The sequence below is a fragment of the Triticum dicoccoides genome, chromosome 5A (assembly GCF_002162155.2).
Source record: "Triticum dicoccoides isolate Atlit2015 ecotype Zavitan chromosome 5A, WEW_v2.0, whole genome shotgun sequence".
Classification (NCBI taxonomy): Eukaryota; Viridiplantae; Streptophyta; class Magnoliopsida; order Poales; family Poaceae; genus Triticum; species Triticum dicoccoides.
Window position 1 is genome coordinate 154,960,861 of NC_041388.1, and position 9,433 is coordinate 154,970,293.

A 9,433-nucleotide genomic window follows, 5' to 3' on the forward strand; every position below is an offset into this window, starting at 1 on the left:
TCGACCCACCGGCCGCCGCCGCCTCGGATTCGCGCCGCCCGCACCTCCCGGTGCCAGATCCGGCCGCTCCCCGGCCTCCCCCCGCCGCGCTCGAGCCTCGCCGTCGCCGGAGACAGAGGAACCGGCCTCCTCTCGCTGGAGTTGATTTTTTTTTCTCGCGGGGTGATTTTTTTTCTACTAAGTCCCAAAATGCTCAAGTCCAAATGCTCATGTTTGTAGCCCCGTAACTTTGCATCCGTAGCTTCGATTCATGCATATAGCATATCAAAATGTTCATCTCAGAGAGTACATCATTTCATTCCATTGCATCATTTTCATTTGAGTTCATCTTGATGCCCGAAATGCTGTTAGAAGAGGGCTACTTGTGTTAATTGTCAGATCTGCTACTCCGTTTAGGTTTTTGTCATTTTTGCCATGATTAATGTGTGCATGCTATGCCCTGATGCTCTACATGTGTTTTGTTAAGGGTTTTGTCATCTTTCCAGAGGTGCAACCCTTGTATTTTTGTGATGTGTGTGGTGACTTGTGCAAGCTTGCAAAGTGGTGCACTTGCTAATTCTGTTTTCAGGGACTTAGCAATTCCACTAAGTCCTTGATCTGATTATCTCATGATGCCATATGTTCTTGTTGTTTCCTAGTGATCCGTGCCTCTTTTGAGTATGATCAGTAAGGATGTTTTTTTAATCTTGTAGTGCTCTATCCATCCATGTATTTGTTTGCAATTATGGAGCACCCTAGCTTGAGTCAATCGAGCTCTACTTTTGCTACTTTGTGAATCTGGGAAGATTGTCAACTTGTTTGCAATTTTTCCGGTGATGTTGTAGTTGATCCGTGCATGCTATGCTATTGTTCTTGCCATGTCTAGCTTGAATTTTGTGCCTTCTTGACGGGTGAATGCTTTTCTTGCCATGACTTGCACCGTAGTGAGTGCATCGAGCTCGTAAACATGCCTACTTGAGTTATATTTCAGCATGTGTCAGTTTTCACTAAGTCTGAAAACTGATTGTGTTTTTGCTATGTTCACATGCTTGCAATTGTATTTTCTGGTCCCTTTTGGCTCAAGGTCACTAAGGGACTTTTGTTAAGCTCTTTGAGTAGCTCCATGCCATGCTTTACTTTGCCATGTTCAGGTCCTGTAGCGTGTAGTTTTGTTGCTCCGAAGAGGGCTACCTGATCTGAAATTCCAGACAAGTGTTAATTTCACTAAGTCTGAGATCTGTTTGTCATATGTATTTTTGCCATGCTTGTTTGAACCTGTTAATGGATGAATTGGCCATAGCTCAGTGCTAGACTTTTGTTAAGCATCTTGTGTGCATCCCTTCCATGTATTTTGTTGTCATGTTTGGTTGCTGTAGCATGTTCATCTCATTGCATTTAGTTGGCTACTTGCTGTAAATCGCAGACCGGTGTCATATTTGAATCGCTTGCCATTTCCAAACCGTAACTCCGATTCCGGCGTTCTTATATCGTTTTCAAGCGATTTCATCTCATCTTTCCAGTGGAACACTTGGAATTACAGGTTGAGGCCAGGTTCATGCATTTCCTGTCATATCTTGCATTTTGCATCCCGCATCGCATCCTGCATAGCATATCATCTTTGCATTGTGTTGTTTGAGTTTGCACGTGGTTGATTGTATCCTTGTTGCTTGTTTTTCTTGTTTGGCTAGAGCCGGGAGACGAGTTTGCTAATGAGGAGCCCGTTGAGTTTGCTTTCAAGGATCCAGTCAACTCTGACAACTATGCAGGCAAGATGATCATACCCTCGAAATCACTACTATCTTTGCTATGCTAGTTTGCTCGCTCTTTTACTATGCCATTGCTACGATGCCTACCACTTGCTTTCAAGCCTCCCAAATTGCCATGTCAAACCTCTATCCCACCATTGTCCTAGCAAACCGTTGATTGGCTATGTTACCGCTTTGCTCAGCGCCTCTTATAGCGTTGCTAGTTGCAGGTGAAGATTGAAGGCCGTTCCTTGTTGGAACATTTATTTACTTGTTGGGATATCTTTATATTATCTTGTTATCTTAATGCATCTATATACTTGGTAAAGGGTGGAAGGCTCGGCCTCTCTCCTAGTGTTTTGTTCCACTCTTGCCGCCCTAGTTTCCGTCATGTCGGTGTTATGTTCCCGGATTTTGCGTTCCTTACGCGGTTGGGTTATAATGGGAACCCCTTGATATTTCGCCTTGATTAAAGCTTTTCCAGCAATGCCCAACCTTGGTTTTACCATTCGCCACCTAGCCTTTTTTTCCCTTGGGTTACCGGAGCCCAAGGGTCATCTTATTTTAACCCCCCGGGGCCAGTGCTCCCTCTGAGTGTTGGTCCGAACCGGGCAGCCTGCGGGGCCACCTCGGGGAAACTCGAGGCTTGGTTTTACTCGTAGCTTGACCTATCTGAGTGTGCCCTGAGAACGAGATATGTGCAGCTCCTATCGGGATTTGTCGGCACATTCGGGCGGTGTTGCTGGTCTTGTTTTAACCTGTCGAAGTGTCTTGAGTAACCGAGATACCGAGTCTGATCAGAACATCTTGGGAGGAGGTCTATTCCTTCGTTGACCGTGAGAGCTTGTCATGGGCTAAGTTGGGACTCCCCTGCAGGGATTGTACTTCCGAAAGCCGTGCCCGCGATTATGGGCAGAGGGGAATTTGTTAATGTCCGGTTGTAGATAACTTGAACCTTAACTTAATTAAAATGAATCAACTGAGTGTGTTACCGTGATGGCCTCTTCTCGGCGGAGTCCGGGAAGTGGACACGGTGTTGGAGTAATGTTTGCGCAGGTTGCTCTCTAGTTTCTTGCTCGCGCTTTGCCTCCTCTTCTCGCTCTCTTTTGCGAATAAGTTAGTCACCATACTTGCTAGTCGCTTGCTGCAGCTCCACTTATATTTACCTTGCCTTACCTATAAGCTTAAATAGTCTTGATCGCGAGGGTGCAAGATTGCTGAGTCCCTGTGGCTCACAGATTACTATTACACCAGATGCAGGGGCTGATGATTCCTTTCCAGGAGACGCGTATGAGCTCAAGTGGGAGTTCGACGAAGACTCTCAACGATACTATGTTTCCTTTCCCGATGATCAGTAGTGGTGCCTAGTTGGGGGTGATTGGGACCGTGTCGCATGTTGGGTTATCTTTTATTTTGGTGCCGTAGTCGGGCCATGAGTGTTTGGATGATGTAATGTTATTTATGTACTTGATTGACGTGGCGAGTGTAAGCCAACTATGTTATCTCCCCTTTATTATTTATATTACATGGGATGTTGTGAAGATTGCCTAACTTGCGACATATGCCTTCAATGCGATTATGCCTCTAAGTCGTGCCTCGACACGTGGGAGATATAGTCGCATCGAGGTTGTTACAAGTTGGTAATCAGAGCCTTCCCTAACCTTAGGAGCCCCATTGCTTGATCGTTATTAGCGGCCGAGTTGTGTCTAAAAAAATGTTTTGAGTCATTTAAGAATTATATATCGAAGAGTTTAGGTATCCTGACGTAGAGTTTTGACTCTTCTCTTCTCGAATTTCACTAATTTTTTTAGGATCACGCGGGTATCTTGGAATCGTTCCGATGGTTTTATGATGAGAACATTGTCTTGGTGCCTCCTGTCAGGGGTTTAGTGGAAGTGTCCCGGGGAGTTGAGCTCTGAGGTGTTGTCATCATAATTCTATCGTTGCAGTTCTGGAATACCTGAGTTTAGTACGCCGACATCGAAAATCTCTTTTATGCAGTTGGTTGGTGAGATAACCTCGATGCCACCCAGTACTGGGGCGGGAGTTCGGGAGTATCGCCATAACTTGTATAACGGATGCTTTTCGAAGGTTGAGGTAGATGGTTTCCGAAGGTTTCTTGGTTATGTGTTGAAGGATGGATACAGCTGGATGTAGGAATTGCTAGTTTGGGTGAGATATTATGCTTCCCTTGTATCCCCAACACCTGATTGCATAACAGGAAAGGTTCGGGAGTTTCATAGGTGGGAATTCTAGTAGCTCTAGTTCTTCTTCCACGGATATTGGTTTGAGATTGGGATTTCTTACTGATTATTCGTTCTTGATCCGTACCTTGTCGATTTATTTCTCTACCTTAATTCTACGTGGCTTCTCAATTTATGGATATGTGACCATTTCAAGAGGAATGCATTCGTTCATTTTGTTCGGATGTGAAGACTATATGTTGCAATTTTCATTCTGTTGGATTCAACTTCAATATTTGTCTGTCAATGTGCTAATGGTGGTCAACCTCTTCAGGATGGCTCCTCCAACGCGCACGACTCCGAATCCTGATCCGCCACCACCTCCACCTCCTCCGGAGGCATGGCAAGCTGTGATGGCCGCAACCAATGCAAACACACAGTTGATCATGCAAATTCTCCAAGAGCGCAATCAAGGAAACCAAGGGAATCAAGGCAGCAATTAGAATCACTTTGCTACACTCAACCAGATCCTTGCTAACGAGCCAAACACTTTCAGCAATTGTGTTGAGGCAACCGATGCTGACGATTGGCTTGTGTATCTGTGCAAGCATTTCGAGTGCAGTAACATCAGGCCTGAGGACTTTGTCAAGTTCACTTCCTTCCAACTCAAATATCAAGCTGCAGAATGGTTCCAGCAGTACAAGGATTCCAGAGGTGGACGTGTTATCACTTGGGATGATTTCCGTCGAGATTTCCGAGCTCATCATATTCCCCAGAGCGTGGTTGAAAGCAAGCGTGAGGAATTCCGCAACCTGAAGCAAGGCTCTTTGTCTGTCTATGACTACAACAAGTTGTTCCAGAAGCTCGCCCGCTTTGCCAAGCAGGATGTCCCTAATGAGAAGAGCATGATATATCAGTTCAGGGGTGGTCTCAGAGAAGAAATTCAGCTAGCTCTTGTTCTCTTTGAGCCCTTGAGGTACGATGAGTTCTACAACATGGCACTGAAACAAGACGCTGCTCAGTTGAAGTGTGATGCTTCCAAGAAGCGAGCCAGAGATGTTACTCCTTCTTCCTCTACTCAAGTGGCCAAGCAGCAGAAGTATTGGCTTCCTCCTCCTCCCTTCCGTCAGCCGTATCAGCAGAAGAGCAAAGGTGGCAGTGGTTCTTCCCACCCACCCAACCCTGGCTTTCAGAACAAGACTTCGTCTCAACCTCCAAGATCGAGTGCTCCGTATCACCGTCCGCTTTCAGAGGTCACGTGCAACAAGTGCCAACAGAAGGGTCACTATGCCAACAAGTGTTTCAATCAGAGGCGCCTTCCTCCTCCTCCTCCCGTCAGATCGGCAAGTACAGCTGTGGTCAAGCATAACCCCAAGCACGCCAAGGTCAACTTGATGAATACAGCTCAGGCAAAGGATTCGTCAGATGTGATCATGGGTAACCTTCCTGTTAATGATATTCCTACAAGAGTTCTTTTTGACACTGGTGCATCGCATTGTTTCATATCAAAGCCATTTTTTACCAAGCATGAGTTCGTTTCTTCTCATTTGGGTAAACAAATGGATATCGTTTCTCCTGGCAAATGTTTAAGTGCAAGTCTGGAGGTGCCAGATGTTACTATCACCTTGGGTGACTACAAGTTCCTTTCTTCCCCAATGGTTCTTGGTAACTCAGATATTGATCTTATTCTCGGAATGGATTGGCTTTCTAAGCACAAGGCTTAGCTTGATTGTGCAGCCAGGCAGATTCAATTGACTCATTCGTCTGCGGATGTAATTGTCTTTGCCGCTCGAGATGATACCATTCGTCTGTTTTCTCTCAATGAGGAGGGTGAATTGGATGCCATCTCTCAAATTCCAGTCGTTTGCGAATATCAAGACGTCTTTCCAGAAGAGCTTCCAGGAATGCCTCCGCACCGGCCAGTCGAATTCGTTATTGATCTTGAGCCTCGCACGGAACCTGTGTGCAAGCGTCCTTACAAGCTCGGACCTGAAGAATTGAAGGAGCTGAAGAAGCAACTCGATATTCAAGAGAAAATGGGTCTTATCCGGCCTAGTTCTTCTCCGTGGGGTTGTGGTGTTCTTTTTGTGAAGAAGAAGGATGGAACGGACCAACTTTGTGTTGATTACCGTCCAGTGAACAAGAAGACCATCAAGAACAAATACCCACTTCCCAACATCAATGAGCTGTTCGAACAACTCAAAGGTGCCCAAGTATTCTCCAAGCTTGATCTCCGTATGGGTTATCATCAGATTCGAATCCGTGAGCAAGATATTCCCAAGACGGCTTTCAGGACAAGCTTTGGTTCATATGAATACACTATCATGTCTTTTGGCCTCGTCAACGCTCCTCCGACGTTCTCTCGCATGATGAACTTCATCTTCAGTGCCTACACCAATGACTTCGTTTTGGTCTATCTCGACGACATTCTGGTTTTCTCGAAGAACAAGGAAGATCATGCCAAGCACTTGCGTTTGGTACTCGATAAGCTCAGGGAACATCAGTTCTACGCCAAGTTCTCCAAATGTGAATTTTTGCTCAATGAGGTTCTTTATCTTGCTCATATCATCTCTGCCAAGGGCATTGCCGTAAATCCTGAGAAGGTGTCTGCAATTGTGAATTGGGAACCTCCTCAGAATGTGAAGCAACTCCGTAGCTTCCTCGGTCTCGCAAGCTATTGCCGAAGATTCATTGAAAACTTTTCTAAGATCGCGAAGCCTCTCTCTAATCTTCTCCAGAAGCACGTCTAGTACGTTTGGTCTCTGGAGTGTGACATTGCTTTCAACACTTTGAAAGATAAATTGATCACTGCTCCAGTTCTGACTCCGCCTGACGAATCCAAACCGTACGAGGTCTTTTTGATGCCTCTCTCCAAGGTCTTGGCGCAGTATTGATGCAAGAGAAGAAAGTTGTTGCTTATACATCTCGCTAGTTGAAGCCTAATGAGAAGAACTACCCCACTCATGATCTCGAGTTGGCGGCAGTTGTGCATGCTCTTTTGACTTGGAGACATCTTCTATTGGGAAGAAAAGTGGACATTTTCAATGATGACAAGAGTCTCAAGTACATCTTCACTCAGCCTAATCTCAACCTCAGGCAAACTCGATGGGTCGAAATGATTCAAGAGTATAATCCGAGTATCGAGTATACTCCAGGCAAGGCCAATGTGATTGCTGACGCTTTGAGCAGAAAAAGCTTACTGCAACAGTCTGATTCTTAAGCCTTATCAACCCGAGCTTTGTGAAGCTTTCCGCAAACTTAATCTGCAAGTTGTTCCTCAAGGTTTCCTCGCCAACCTTCAAGTCTCTCCTACCTTGGAAGACCAGATTCGCCAAGCCCAGCTTCTTGATGCTATGGTGAAAAAGGTGAAGATTGGGATTGCCAAGAGTCAACCCAAGTACAAGTGCTACCGCCTTGATGACAAGGACACTCTCTTCTTCGAGGATCATATTGTTGTACCCAAAGGTGACCTCCATAAAGTGATCATGAACGAGGCTCACAATTCTCTCCTCTCCATCCACCCTGGGAGCACGAAGATGTATCAGGACCTCAAGCAAGCTTATTGGTGGACTCGAATGAAGTGCGAGATCGCTCAATTCGTGAATGAATGTGATGTCTGTAGAAGAGTGAAGGCAGAACACCAAAGGCCAGCTGGTCTCCTCCAACCTCTTGCCATTCCAGAATGGAAGTTTGACCACATTGAAATGGACTTCGTGACTGGGTTTCCAAAGTCCAAGCGTGGCAATGATGCTATATTCGTTGTCATCGACAAACTCACCAAAGTGGCTCATTTTCTGCCTATCAAAGAGTCGATCACTGCAGCTCAATTGGCGGAACTCTATACCTCTCGTATTGTCTCTCTGCATGGTATTCCACAAGTGATCTCTTCAGACCGTGGCAGCATCTTTACCTCGAAGTTTTGGGATTCTTTTCAGAAGGCCATGGGCACTAACATCCCCTTCAGCACAGCTTTCCATCCTCAAACTAGCGGTCTAGTTGAGCGTGTCAACCAGATTCTTGAAGATATGCTCAGGGCTTGTGTGATCTCCTTTGGCATGAAGTGGGAGGATTGTCTTCCTTATGCTGAATTCTCCTACAACAACAGTTTTCAAGCAAGTTCAGGCAAGGCCCCATTTGAAATTCTATATGGCAGGAAGTGTCGTACCCCTCTCAACTGGTCCGAAACAGGTGAACGTCAGCTTTTGGGTAATGACTTAATCACAGAGGCAGAAGAAATGTGCAAAGTCATTCGAGATAACCTCAAAGCAGCCCAATCCCGTCAGAAGAGCTACTATGATAGTAAGCACCGTGATTTGGCTTTCGAGATCGGAGATCATGTTTACCTCCGCGTCTCTCCTATGAAAGGTACTCGTCGCTTCGGTATCAAAGGGAAGCTTGCCCCCAGATACATGGGACCTTTCAAGATTGTCAGCAAGAGAGGCGACCTTGCCTATCAACTCGAGCTTCCTTCAAACTTTGCAAATGTTCATGACGTGTTCCATGTCTCTCAGCTTCGAAAGTGCTTCAAGACTCCTGACCACACCGTCAACTTCGAGGACATTGAGCTCCAAGAAGATCTCTCTTATCGTGAGCACCCAGTTGCTATTCTTGAAGAGACTGAACGCAAGACTCGCAACAAGTCAATCAAATTTCTCAAAGTCAAGTGGTCACACCATTCCGACCGTGAAGCTACCTGGGAACGCAAGGATCACCTCCGTTCTGAGTACCCGGCGTTCTTTCAGTCCTAGATCTCGGGACGAGATCCTTTCGTAGTGGTGGAGTGTTGTAACACCCCGGATGTAACTTCCCAATTTGTACTCCAACTCTTGCCGTTTCCGGCGTTAAGTTATTTTATTTTCTCGGGTTCAGGTCTTTGTCTCCATGTGTTGTTGTTGTTGTCATGCATCTCATATCACGTCATCATGTGCATTGCATTTGCATACGTGTTCGTCTCTTGCATTCGAGCATTTTCCCCGTTGTCCGTTTTGCATTCCGGTGCTTCGTTCTCCTCCGGTGGTCATTTCTAGCTTTCATTCGTGTGTGGGGATTAAACATTTCCGGATTGGACCGAGACTTGCCAAGCGGCCTTGGTTTACTTCCGGTAGACCGCCTGTCAAGTTTCGTACCATTTGGACTTCGTTTGATACTCCAACGGTTAACCGAGGGACCGAAAAGGCCTCGTGTGTGTTGCAGCCCAAGACCCAACCAATTTGGCCCAAAACCCATCTAAACCTTCTCCATCATCTAGATCGTTCGATCACGATCGCGTGGCCGAAAACCGCACCTCATTTGGACTCTCCTAGCTCCCTCTATGCCTATAAATAGACCCCCCTGCGAAATTCGGATCTCCTTCTCCCCCGAAACCCTAAAAAATCCCCTCGTGCGCACCGGACATGTCCGCCACCGCCGGACGAATCCCGCCGCCGTTCCCCATCCTCTAGCCACTTGCCACGTGGCGCCGCCACCGCCTCCACCGCCGCGGCCCGCCAGGCCCAGGGAGGGCCCCCGCGGCCCGTAGCGCCGCCG